General features: G+C 38.1%; 1 long non-coding RNA gene across 7 annotated transcripts in view; it reads right to left on the reverse strand.

The window, feature by feature from the left end:
• Positions 1 to 13,327, reverse strand: part of LOC146403579 (uncharacterized) — a 408,191-nt gene that overhangs the window by 170,657 nt on the left and 224,207 nt on the right. For 6 of the 7 annotated variants that reach the window (XR_014804460.1, XR_014804461.1, XR_014804464.1 and 3 more), the window contains one exon: positions 6,184 to 6,315. This is a non-coding gene — a long non-coding RNA (uncharacterized LOC146403579). Of the gene's footprint in view, positions 1 to 6,183; positions 6,316 to 13,327 lie in introns of those variants that run through there. The other variant, XR_014804473.1, reaches the window with a different exon arrangement.

Genomic DNA, 13,327 nt, shown 5'->3' on the forward strand with positions numbered 1-13,327 from the left:
CTAATGGTAAAGTCCATCGCAAAATAAATATTAGGCTAAGGGGATCTTCTAATCTGGAAAATCCACTGCACTAACAAGCTATATGTTCCAGGGCAGGTTATCAATCTTACTCCACCTATATTCTTTCCTCTGTAAGAAGGATACAGCTATTGTTTATTGAGGTTGTATTATGGGCTGTGTACTTTTCATACTTAACTCTCTTAATCTTCATGATAACATAATAAAGGAGGAGTACTTATACACCTACACCCCCCTTTGTAGAAGAGACACCTGATGCTTAGAGCACATTTAAGATGTCAAGTTCTGACCAGGGTCTCACAGGCATGGAGGCAGGATTTGAAAAGCAAGCCCGCCATAATGCTGGACCTTCACGACTGCACTGATTTCCAGTATGCTACCTAGCACCTACCTCATAGGGTTGTTCTGGGAATGAATTTATTTAATGCATGTAAAGCACATTCCACTGAAAAATGAATGCTAGCTTTGGCATCTGGACAGAGTAGCAGGGACAACAGAGTCTTCTTAGGCAATCTTTTTATTTAATCCCCTTTTCACAGTCTCCTCACCGTTCTTCAGTGCTAATGAATTCAGAGTCAATACCACCTTACAGATATCTGACCGTGTAACCAAAACTTTTTCATTATTTCCTAAACAATATGCTTCTCTACGTCTTAGGTGTTTTATGCAGGGAGAGTCAAGAAGTAACGGGCGTTTGGTTAGAAGATCAGCATGGATTCTTAGCTCTTCCATTGGACATTAAGGAAAAAACCTCAAGCTCAGTGTTCTAATTTCTGCAAAGGGAATAATGATACCCATTTTTTGCCTCTGTCAGCTCTAGAATAAAATTCAAATTAAAGCAAGCATATGAAAGGCTTTATAAATGCCAATGTGCCATAGAAATGTAAAGGTGGTATTAGCAAGGGTTATGACATCTTCTGCTTCCCTTCCATTCATCCATTTTTATATGTCTATCAACATAAAAAGCAATAATTTTTGACTTGCAAATTTCACTGTGAGACTGAACTGTTGAATGATACTTTGAAAGGAAGATGCATTCACATTTTATTTTTATGTGAATAAATTACAGACAATTGTTTTTCCTTTTTACTTTTTTCCCCTGTGGCAAATGCTCTCATCTTATTCATATTTAGACCAAAGATACACATTTTTTTCTGGAATGCATTGAGGTTGTAAAAGCTCATGTGAGCTAATCAATTTGTGTGAGTTTGACTGGTTTGGCTCAGATGATGTTGTTGAAGTTAGTTTCTCCCTGAAGAGATAGAGATTTGAATATAAGAAAGCTATTAGGAAATGCTCTTGGGCTCAATACCTACGGGAAAAGAGAAGGGAAAAAGATGTGACAGAGGGGAAAGGTCACTTCAATCAAACTCAGAAAAGATCTCAGCTGATCCCATGGGTTAACCCTGACATGGGGTGATCCTTCAGAGTTGTCCTGAACCGGGGAGGAGGAACTGAATCTTTGTACCCTCGCAATAGCTGATCTTGGATGAAGGCTTCCCCATGGAAGAAGGCATGGCTTTAGTTTAATTGGCTTTTATTCAGATAAAGCACTTCCCAGGAGAGACTGACAACACTTGTCAGAAACACGTGCCGCCGCTGGGGAATTATGTGCTTCAGTTCTGAAAGGGGTCCTGGGCAGCATGTTATAGTATCCACTACAGAGAGCAATGTACCTGCTTTACCAGATTTATTTATGCATCTCATCAACATCCTCCTAATGAATTATGTAGACTCAGGTAAATCATTATCTCATGAGTATTTCTAAGTTTAGACAGAAAATAATTCTTACTATAACATGTTGAGCCTTATTTTGAGCTGAAATCTGACACCAGATTCCTTAATCCTTGAAAAGAGAAGATTCTGAGGAAACTCTACTAAAGAGCTCGACGTGGCATTGGGCATTAGTCGTAGAGTGGTGAGCATAGCTGCCTTCTAAGAATTCAACGTGGCATTGGAACAAAGTGAGAACAGCACTTGGGACTCATAAATGTTTGCTGGAGAAATAAATTGTTGAGTGAAATGGAGAATTTATGTAGCTAATGGCTATAGGACAAATCTTTACTCATAGTCCCAGTTTTCAGTCCCTGCGTAAGCATAATGGTTAATACTTTTTGAATATTCACTACATGCTGGACACTATCCTAAGCTTCATTACATAGGTTAACTATACCACTATCACAATAACCCTATGGGATGGGCCTTATAAACCACATTTTACAAATGAGAAAACAGCCTCAAAGAGGTTAAAATGTACATTTAAAGTCACGTGACTAGTAAATAATGAAAACGAGAACACGCCTTCATGTCATAAAGGGAACGATGTAAAGGAAATTTGCTTCTCACATTTTAATCCTCACTCAGCTTCCTTCCTCTTCTTTTTAATCTTTGCCATATTCATTCATTTCCCAGGGCAGCCCTAACAAAGTATCACAAACGGTGTGGCTTACAACAACAGGAATTTATTCTCTCACTCTCATGGAGGCCAGAATCTAAAATCAAAGTGCTGGCAAGATTGGTTCCTTCTGGAGAGCTCTGAGGAGGAGGCTGTTCCATGCTTTTCTCTTCGCTTCTGATGTTGGTGACAATCTTTGGCTTGAAGACATACCACTGTAGTCTTTGCCTCCATTTTCAAGTGCTGTTCTGCCTCTGTGTCTGTCTCTATGTCTCTTCTCTTTTTATAAGAATACTAGTCAAACTGAATTAAGGGCCACTTTAATAAAGAATGACCTCATGGTAACTTAATTACATCAGCAAAGGCACTGTTTCCAAATGAGATCATATTCACAGGCACCAGGGGTTAGGAATACAACAAATCTTTTTTGGGGGGGGATGCAATTCAACCCATGACACCACATAATTGTCAAGAAAATTAATCCTTATGGAATATACTAATTCAATCAGTAAGCATTTCTTATATGTCCGGAATGTGCCTGGTGTTGTGCTAACCACTGAGGTAGAGTGCTTAACAAGCAAGCTCTTTACCATTTTATTTAATAAACAAAAATATTCTTTAAACATCTGCTATTTACCAGGTACAGATCCAAGAACTGAGAATACGGTAATCGGATACAGTCTCTATGCTCAAGGAATTTATCTTCAAGTGAGATGAGATACACAATAAACACATTAACAAATATGATAATTTATGATAACAAAACGTGCTGTAAAAAATAAAGTAGGAAAATATGAGGAAGAGTGACTGGGGAAAGGCGGGTCAAGGAAGATCTTGGGAGGAACACATTTGACTTGAGGGCTGAGTGACTAGAAGGAGGTGGCTATGCAAGGATCTTGGCACAGAGAATTCAAGCAGGAGGGGAGCCAAGGACGAAGACCCTGGCTGGCACTAATGTAGAATGTTCAGGAAAGACAATGAAAGCCACTTTCCCTGAAGTGTATGAAGTAAGGGAAAAAAGAAAATAAACATGCTAGGGAAGTAAGTGGGTAAGGGGTTTGGCCTTTATCCTCCTTTACATAGGAATTACCTAGGCATTTAGCATGGACAATGACTTAAATATAAGTTTTAGCAGCACAGCTCTAGCCGCACTCTGGAAGGCGGCTATGCTAACCACTATACCACCAATGCCTGGACTCTGGCTGCATTCTATAGGGTAGACTGGAGAGAATAAGAAAAGAATCAAGGAGACCACGTAGGTGGTTACTAGATGAACCCAAACAAAAGATGGTGGGAACTTGGGGGTAGGGTTGTGGTAGTGAAAGAGTTGAAATAGAGGTTATTTGGTGAGAAAGAGTTGAAATAGAGATTATTTGGTGAGAAAGAATTGAAATAGAGATTATTTCACAACGAGAGAAGGTGGAAACTTCTCATGAACTAGATACAGGGTTTGAATGATAAATCCAAGATGATACCTCTTCATCAAGGAGCTTACAGCATATTGGGAGGCCTCATAGAAAGGGACAGTTTTAATTCATTGTGATAAATGCTACGATAAGAATAAGGCCAGATGGAAGTCCCAAAACCATTTGGGAAAATTTAAAGGGAGGCTACAGTACCCTGAAGAGTTGTGAGGATGTATCTTTCATAGCAGATATTTTAGTCTTTTCTCATCTCAAAGGCTGAGTTGCCTATGAGAAACAGGTTACATATGGTTTTCTGCACACAGAGCACCCCCATCAAAACACTATACATTTTGATAAAGACTCCTGTTTCACGTCTCCCGACATAGAAATGAGTGTGTATTACAGTACTGAGTAGCTATTTGATGAGTGGAGGAAGGGTTGGAACCGGAACATGAGCTTGACCCCAGCTGTCTCGCTCTCTTTCTAGAGAAATAAGACTTGAGGCAATGGGGTGCTGTACTTGGAAGGAACCTCCTGCGAGAACATAACAGGCAGACACGTAGTTCACTTAAGGCCAGTGTGTCTAGATACTGTGGATCTTTAGCAGCAACGTTTCTCTCAGAATGTGTAATGGGCTCCCTCAGAGAGCATAAAACTCAGGGTGGGATCTGTACGGTTTCATGAGCTCCCACAACATTCCCCTTGACAACCTCATCCGTATCAGTACATAAAAAACTACAAGTAGCATAGCCATGATACTTATAACGGCTGTATATTAATCACATTTAGAGAGAAATATACTATTACCAAATTGAGTACAAAACTTCCTATAATACATAAGCATACTATAACTTGCCACACACACTGCCTTGTGTTTGCCTTATTTTATCGTCCCAATATAAGAGGTTTAGTTTGACCTTGCCCCAGGAGATGAGCTTATCTTGCTGCTCTTCTAGGCTTCTGACCATTCATTTATGGGTTGTTTCTCTTGAGGATCTATCTCTTTACTCTATCGGCCCCATCACTGACCATTCCATTGATTTGCTGCTGGGGTTCTATTTATTTCACCCCATCTTCATAGCTATTTTAATGTACATTTTGTTAGTCTCTGACTTAGGGGGTGGTTTTTGCAATGTATCTTTATGAAAATATGTTAAGTCTTTCAAATAAGCCAAGACTTTTAGAACTCTGCTTGAAATACAAATTGTTACTATCATTTGGGATAGTGAGTTAACCTCACTATTCATCTACCTAGGTTAGGAAGCAGGATATCAAATCAATGTTTTCATAACCAAGTGTGCTTTTCTATAAACATAAAACTGCTAAAAAAATATTCAGCGTAAATAGTTACTAAAGTAAACCGTGAAGGAAAGGTCTAGGAAAAAAGATAAAATGGAGCAAGATTTAAGCAATTACAATTGGTCAAGCACAGACTACTCTCAGCTTATGTATATATGCATATGGATGGATGGATATATATAAAATAAAACTTCTGATATTTTCTCCAAATTAATTTCCATACCCTGACATTCACTCTAAATTCATAAATCTTTTAGTGTTGTGCTATGAACTAGTGGTATTTGAAAGCTTAATGCATATCTACTTTGGGCAGGCTTTTATATACTCAATCCTTAATTAGGTAAAAAGTAGTTAGCATCTTTACTGTCTTAGTTCTTTCACTACACTTTTCAACTGACTACCTAAGGCCATCCTATTTTCATTTGATAAGGGAAACAAATCAAATCTCTTTGTATAATTTTATTTTAAATCATGTTGAGAAAAGGAAATTGATATGTATTGATTTTCCTTTCTTGTCTTAGGACTGATTTGAGGAAACACTGTGAGTTTCCATATTTGCCCATTTTGTTAATTTCTGCTTTTACACTCTACTTTTGAAAAATGCTCATCAACTTTCCTATAACATGGTTAAATTGCTGCCACTTAATTTTAAAGATGCTGAATTCTGCTGCCATGAAGGTTTCAACACATCCTAAGCAAACCATATTGCAACTATTTTAAGTGAAACCAGAGGATGGCTTATCCCCAAACGGTAACTAGTTTTCCCAGGGGAGATAATTACTCCTTTCAGTACAGTTCAGAATAAAAATCAAGACCATCAGTTTAGGAAATAAATAGAAATATACTCTAAGTTGTCCTATGCCTTGGTGAGTGCAAGGAGAGAAAAAAACAAGCAAAATTAAATGAAAAGAAATTCTAGGTGATCTATTTTTTTTAAGATGTGACATGGAAAAACCTAAAAGCCATGCTGAGAACCTACAATTTCTAAAGGTGAAAGAAATGTCACAATAGCATGTTTGAGAATTAAAAAAAAAACAAAACACAAAAAAAACAGTCAAGACTTACCTCAGTGAAACAGCTGCTCATTTGCAGGATCCTGGAGGTGATGGCAGACATTAAGATAATTTCTCTCAATATCAGATTCCAATATTAATCAAAATCAAAGGCATTCATCAACCCTCAGGCTCTACATCTTTCCTGAAAAACAAAAGAGATGAAGAGAAAGGATGACAACACAATAGCATGGAGAGGTCATCTAAAATCATAACCAATTAAGCAACCACCATTAAAAATAAATTGTTATTGTACTGTCACTGTGTACTTTCCTGTTAGATATGCTCCTAGATATTCTATTATTTCTCATCTCCTTCTGCAGGTACTGGTGCTTCATACTTTTGGATAGTAAATAAGAGAAAACCAAGAAAAAAATGCTCTTTGGGCATTCAGTCATCTTGTAAGAGCACTACTTAAGAAAGTTGATGAGTTTCACATTGTGAAACCCTCTGGTACACTGCTATGTATTAACTGGTGAGCAGAACGTAAAATAAAACATCAGTACTCTAAGCTTCATATTCATGACAATGAATAAAGATTAATATAGTGGTTTTTTAATATAGATACATGTTTTAGAAAATATGTCTATATGTATCATTAGTGTATAATGGCATCATTTAGAAATTTGGGGAACGATATAGCAATTTTATCTTGACTACAATATTCTTCTGAAGGAATTCATTTTCAAGTAATTCAATGTCCCTGAGTGCTGGGTAATGTTATCTTTTCAATAATAATTAGACAAAAATGCAGTCACTATAATTATAGTAGGGAAAATTAATTGTAAGCTGCATATAGAATCATTTTCCTTTTTTGCAGATTTTATCTTTCTTTTGGAATTACTCTCAGCTGAACCATTGCAAATAATTATTGAGGGACATAATTAAAGTTGTGGTGTCTTCTGATGTCTGGGAGCATTAAATATTACTGGTTCTTTTGATTCTTTTATAATTTGTATTTATTTCAATGCTTAGGTAACTTAGTTCATTTATATGACTAGGTGACAGTGTACATATTCCCATATGTCATAGAAAACTGATGTAAAGGTGAGAAGAATGGCTCATCATGGTTGCAATCAGGTACAGAGAAGTATTAGATAAAATGTAGACTAATTGAGGAAAAGATTTACATCTGTGTCAGTCATAAAATAGTTTTAATTTTAATATTGAAAAATAATTTGTAATTACTATTTTTTTCATATTTACTTGTACCATACATCAGTATATGGGTTAATTCATTTAACTAAATGTGGGCTTTTATTTTGGAAAACAATAAAATAGAAGCAGTTTTGTTGAAGTAGAGAAGAAAAGGAATGGAGGAGAATAGCAAAGTTTTGTTCCTTCAATCTCTACTTTTATTATTGTTTTTGCTCACTCAGTGTTTGAGAAGCTATTTTGATGAGAGACTGGAAACTTGTGTATAGCACATTTCGTTTTGGGGTCCAGGTGACAAAAGTTAGCAAAAAAATTGGGGGAAGGCAGTTCTTACCACTTAAGCTGAAAATCTCACAACAGTGTGGATTTGATAACATTGACAGGCAGCCTTCGTGGTGCAAATATTCTTATAAGGGGTAACAGCAATGTAAAGGCTTTTTATTTATTTATTTATTTGTCTTTTTGCCATTTCTTGGGCCGCTCCTGCGGCATATGGAGGTTCCCAGGCTAGGGGTCCAATCGGAGCTGTAGCCACCGGCCTACACCAGAGCCACAGCAACGCGGGATCCAAGCCGCGTCTGCGACCTACACCACAGCTCACAGCAACGCCGGATCCTTAACCCACTGAGCAAGGGCAGGGATCGAACCCGCAACCTCATGGTTCCTAGTCAGATTTGTTAACCACTGCGCCACGACGGGAACTCCCCGTAAAGGCTTTTTAAGTGCCTTGTTGAGCATCATTCTTTAAAAGGAAGATCCAGAGCAGAAGCAGAACATGATGTACTATGGCTTATAGTTTGGGTTGTAACACTTGTTGGGGGATGTCCTAGAAAACATGTGGGAATCATGAAGAGCCTGGTGGTTATGCCTGCATAAGTGAGAGCATTTTCTAGGAACAGTGGCTTAGCAGTTGTATTTAAGATTTATTTGTACTCATCACATAAAATGCTTTAATATATTGGAATTGTACATTATGGACTGCCTTAGTTTTAATCTCTGGATTAAAGTGAGAATATGTCCCCAAATGTAGGTTAGGATACTTGATGTTATCTGTCTCAATGATGTGCCAAACAAAGGTTCGTTTCTTGCTCAGGTGAAATCTGAGACAGGTCAGACGTCTTCCATTTAGAGGTATGCCATATGCAGTCATGATTTCCATGTTCAGTGCAACAGAGGGTGGGATGGAGGAGGCATCCCGCTCCTGATACCAAAATCTGTTAGTCAGGCTTATTCAGAGAAACAGAATCAATAGGACATAGACGGACTGATGAATCGATGGATTATCGATCCAGTCGTCAAGAGCTATATTATCAGGAATTGGTTTATGTGATGAGGGAGGTGAGAAGTCCCAGGATCTGTTTGATGAATTAGCAAGCTGCAGAGCTAGAGACCAGGAAAGCCAATAGTTTAGTTCCAGTCCAAAGGCAGGAAAGGGGGAAGAAAATGATGTCCTTGTTTGAAGGCAGTCAGGCGGGAAGAATTCTCTCTCACTCAGCGGAGGTAAGACTTGTCCAACCTTCAACCGATTAGATGAGGCCTACTCACATTAGGGAGAACAATCTGCTTGACTAAGTTTAGCTACCAGTTTAAATGTTAACCTTATCGGAAACACTCTCAAAGACATACCGAGAATGATGTCTGACCAAATATCTGGGCACTTTGTGACCGGGTCAAATTGACACAAAAAATTAACTATCACAAGTACGTCCCTTGCAGGTAGGTACCCACACACATCTCCTTCAGCCATTCTTAACCTTTAAATAAAGTCAATACCAAGGTCAATCAGTCCACCTAAAATAATAAAACTCACGCGTATAATAGAGAATTCACTAACTTCTTTCCTAGAAAAGAAGGTAAAATCCTCGGGTGATGTTTACTTTTCTCAATATCCTGCAACTTAAATACTATAATGCAAAGTTAATAACGCTTAAATACTATGACATAAAATCAATCAATCAACATCTTATGCAACATGATAAGGGAAAAAGAAAGGGAAGAAAACAAAGATATTTGTTTAAACTTATTATACACACAAACATAACAAAACAAGGAGGAAATGCTTATGACAATTACAGTCCTTGTTTCTGAAACTGATCACATGGTGGTAGCTAGTATTTATAACTACTTTCTTCCACGTTTGTATTCCCTCTGGCTTCAGGAAACACTTTAGCTGGTCATGGATTTTTACCTGATGGAGCAACCCAAACCCACATTCCTGAAGCACCCAAAGGGGTGTGCAAGGGAGAAATACTTGGAATATTCGGTGAGCTCTAAACATAGCCAGTATGATAGCTGGAGTCTGAAAAGTGAAAAGCACATACGAAGGTCAATTGTACCAAAAGTAGAAACCAAACAGTCACTTGTACTTTTGGACCATATGAGGCAGTTCAATTCTATGTTCTTTACCTAAGTGGGAAAAAAAACAAAAACAAAAACAAACAAACTTTTGTTTGTATGCCTCAGTTCTAGATGACTCTCCTTCTGATTTTTTGCTCCCACACAGATGATATAGTCACATTAGTTCTTTTCTTATGGGATCTCAGACATTTTCACCAAAGAGTCTGTATTCATTAAGTATGTAGTGATCCAGGCTATTTGTTAAGCAACAGACGTCTACAGCAGACCCTTCCATCTTGTAGTCATTTTTGAGGTTAGATAAGCCTTTTCACTAGATAGTTCTCTTCTCATAAAAGATCAAACAAAAAAATTGTACCACCTGGACTTACTCCACTGTTTACCCACAGAGTATGGTGCTGCTATGTCATTTTTCTGTCTGAAGCATCACCATACAGAAAAAAAAATTTTTTAAGAAACAGGTCTACTTCTATTCCTATTTTTTTCTTGGCCATGCCTGAGGCATGTGGAATTTCTCAGGCCTGGGACCCAAGCCAGAGTAGTGACAATGCCAGATTCTCAACTTGCTGAGCCACCAGGCAACTCCTAATTCTGTTCTTAAGGGCTCTTCCTTCTGAGTCTTGTGCTCTATCCAAGACTCAGCCAAAAACTAGGTTTGTTCCCCTCAAACTTAACTAAATAATAATAGTAGTAGTAGTAATAATAATAATAATAAATTTTACTGAAAAGCCAGATTTGAGAGAGAATTGCCAAAAACTCAGAAGAAAGGAAGAAAGAAAGTAGAACAACCAGGCAGCATTCAGCCAAAGGAACTTCCACCAAAGGAATGAAAATTAAGGAGACGATTTTACTATCAATAATTTATAGAGTTTTCTTGGGTCTTTATTCACTTTACATTCTCCAGTAGTTTGATTACAGCAGTTACTTTCTAGTTTGGGTCTCCTTACATGATATTTAAAAAGCTAATAGCTTAGGTCAACTAATTAGAATATTAAATTTATGTTTGTCATCATGTGACTAAAACAACAACTATTCTCTGGCTTTAACTTTCTACTAAATTCTCTTGGAATCAAGGGCACAAGGCTTGACCCAATTAACATACAGAACAAGGTTCTGTCCATCACAATTTATTCCAATAGATGTGCCCAGTGGGGGATATTAAGCAAGTCACCTGGTTCTTATTTATTTCATATTCTTCAGTTAAAGCAAACCCAGGGTTATACATTTTATTATAAAGATTTCTTCAGCATGGAGAAGGGTGGGGTATACAAGGCATGTGTATGTGTGTGTGTGTCAATACATGTTTTGTATATATGGAGTCTGATGCAAAACAAGATTTAAAATTAATTTGAAATTAGACAAAATCAAATCTCTAATTTGAGCTTCTAGTGTCCTGCTCAGCTTTTCTTTTCTTTTCTTTCTTGCTGGACTCACAGTCTTATCTTTAGACTTTGTTCTGAAAGAATGTGGTCACTATCCCTACTTTGCGACAATACAAATCTTCAGCCCACATGTTTGGAGTATGAACATGTCTTCTTATACAGTACTTATCTACTTTAATGTTTCTGACTTCCACCTAGGTAGGATTTCTCGTGTTATTTTCTTCTCTTCCATCAAAGAAATGTCACAAAGCCCTGAGATTTCATATCTTAGTGCACAGAAAATTCAAGGGTATGACGTTTAGGAAGATTTGAAAGAAACATCTAAGTAATGCAGCTCTGAGAGCCAGGTGTTCCCTGCAGGTTTATATTATCGCATAGGGATGATATAACTGAGACCAGATCCAGAAATCACAATACTTTTGTTTTGATGTAAAATACACTTTACAAAGAACATTCATATGTGTTAGTTGATTCTATATTTACAGTAACGCTAAAGAAAATTGGAGCAGATATTATTCTAATTTTATCAATCATAAAATCAGGAGCCAAAGTATTTAAAATAATCAATATTTTACCTGTGGATCAATGATTAGAAATCATTTAATCTAGGGAGTTCCCGCTGTGGCTCAGTGGGTTAAGAACCCAACTAGTATCTATGAGGATGCACGTTCAATCCCTGGTCTTGCTCAGTGGGTTAAGAATCTGTTGTTGCCGTGAGCTGCAGTGTAGGTTGTAGACGTGGCTCGGACATGTGGCACAGTCAGGCAGATTAGCTCCGATTCTACCCCTAGCTTGGGAACTTCCATATGCTGCAGGTGCAACCCTAAAAAGTAAAAAAAAAAAAAATCACCTGTTCTACTGTACATCAAACAATGCTGATCCAAGTTCACACAGCTGGTAAGGGGTAGAACGAGGACTCTGGTATTCCCTGCCAAGATTCCTGAGTAAGAATTAAGATTCAAAAGCTGATTGATAAGGTATATAGATGAGATTCAAAAGACTAGGGTGAGACCATACATAGGCAATGGAGCCAGTGATCAGAGCCATTAAGTGATAAGACTAGAGTAGTCTGAACAAGTAGAAGACTCCTGGATAATTATGGAGAGGTGCTGGGGGCCATGAATGGGGAGTGCGCTAAGTAAATAGATCATGTTGATATGAAGGTACCGAATCAGAACAGACGATGTTGTCTCTATATTTCTGGACTGTGAAGGGAAGAACTTGGTCATCAGATTCACTATTCAAATTATTGCTTGATCTAGACCGACCCCTAAACTCTGAAAGATAAAAATTAATATAGCTCTTGTATGGAAAGAGTCACAGACACTGCTGGATCACAGACAAGACTGAATACCAAGGTGGCAACAACCAGTGACAGAGGGCTGAAAGACTGGTCCCTCAGGTGTGGTCTTAAAGAATTGACTTACCTAGGGAGATTCTCAGATTAAGTGAGAATATTGGACTAGACAGGGCATGAATGAAATACTTTGGAGCTGTGAAGCCCGTTTTTTTCAAAGGATACCATGCATGGTTACCCACTTTGTAAAAGAGGCACATCTTGTTGAAGCTAATTGGGGAACTCAGACTCCTTTCCTCTCCCACTCGCCCCACAGTTAGCCTGTGAGGTACACTTCCAATACAAGGAGACGGTGGTTGCAGGTGCAGGTTTTCACAGTTGTTAGTGAGGCAGAGGGGCTACATCATTGCTCTACTTAATTCTTACAGAGAAGAAGATCTAGGCTCTGTCTGGCTCTTACAGGACTCTTAGGTTTGGAGATATGAGTGAGAATAAGAATAAAACAGGCAAAACTACATGTCAAGGTTAAAGTTCCCTCTTCCCAGGGTCAGGGAATTCATTGCCTTCCAGGGGGCATCAATCCTCCAGACAGCCTGAGGAATTGGACATTAACAGCATAAGCAACATCTGCTGTCACATCAGGCATGGCTTTCTGAACATGGAAAAGCTGAGCAGAGTGGGCAGTTCTGCTTTGCTTTATTCCCCCAGTTTGGCTGTTTCCTGACTTTAGGATCTTGGGTGTACATCACGTGACAAAACAGCATGGTATTTAATATGCCACCTGGAGAGTCAAGAGGCATAGAAGCTGCAGCCCCTGTTTGCTAATTCTTAGTTTTTGACCTTGGGCATGTTAGAGTGGTTGGAGGAGTAAATGAAATAAATGGCAACACTAACCCCACTGCTAAACAATATAAATAGCATCTATAAATGACAGGTACAACTAAACCATCAGCAGTCACGGTACTAAT

This window comes from Sus scrofa, chromosome 5, assembly GCF_054392235.1.
Source record: "Sus scrofa isolate SSC_HxYL_T2T_F1_AM1 chromosome 5, Sscrofa_HxYL_maternal_Yorkshire_Landrace_v2.0, whole genome shotgun sequence".
Classification (NCBI taxonomy): domain Eukaryota; kingdom Metazoa; phylum Chordata; class Mammalia; order Artiodactyla; family Suidae; genus Sus; species Sus scrofa.